Source organism: Gossypium arboreum, chromosome 12, assembly GCF_025698485.1.
Source record: "Gossypium arboreum isolate Shixiya-1 chromosome 12, ASM2569848v2, whole genome shotgun sequence".
NCBI classification, from domain to species: Eukaryota; Viridiplantae; Streptophyta; class Magnoliopsida; order Malvales; family Malvaceae; genus Gossypium; species Gossypium arboreum.
Genome location: NC_069081.1, coordinates 34300763 through 34301522, shown reverse-complemented (window position 1 = coordinate 34301522; position 760 = coordinate 34300763). Strand labels below are relative to the sequence as shown.

Here is a 760-nt window from a genome sequence, read left to right as displayed (position 1 = left end):
CTTAGCAAACTTTTTGGAACTATGTGATACATTTAAAATTAATGGCATTTCTGATGATGCCATTCGTCTTCGGTTATTCCCTTTTTCCTTGAGGAACAAAGCTAAACAGTAGTTGAACTCGTTACCACGAGGGTCAATTACTACTTGGGAACAAAAGACCGAAAAATTTTTACTAGAATATTTTTCACCGGCTAAAATGACTAAGTTACATAATGATATCTCTTCTTTTGTGCAGATGGATTTAGAAATACTCTATGATGCATGGGAGAGATACAAGGACCTTTAGAGAAGGTGCCCTCACTTGGGTTACCACTTTGGCTCCAGGTTAAAACATTCCATAATAGCCTGAATCCTTCGACTCGACAAATAGTTGACGCAACTGTTGGTGGAACTATCAATAATAAAACACCTGAAGATGCTTATGAGTTCATAGAGGAAATGTCATTGAATAACTATCAGTGGCAAGTCATGAGGACAAAGCCAACGAAAATAGCCGGTGTTTATAACGTCTATTCGGTCACCATGCTCTCTAATCAGGTAGAACTATTGAATAAGAAAATTGATGGGTTTCTTATTTCTTCACAGGTTCACCCAGTACTGCAGTGCGAAGCAAGTGGAGGTGCAACAATCCATTCGGAATACCAACCTTATGGCACGAGCAATTAAATTACATGGGTAATGATCCTTGACCTCAAAACAATCCATATAGTAACACTTATAATGCAGGTTGGAGGATCCACCCAAATTTCTCATGGGGAGG

At 38.8% G+C, this 760-nt stretch overlaps 1 pseudogene; it reads right to left on the bottom strand.

The window, feature by feature from the left end:
• Positions 1 to 202: 202 nt before the first annotated feature.
• On the bottom strand, positions 203 to 303 carry LOC128286249 (small nucleolar RNA R71; annotated as a pseudogene).
• Positions 304 to 760: the final 457 nt, after the last annotated feature.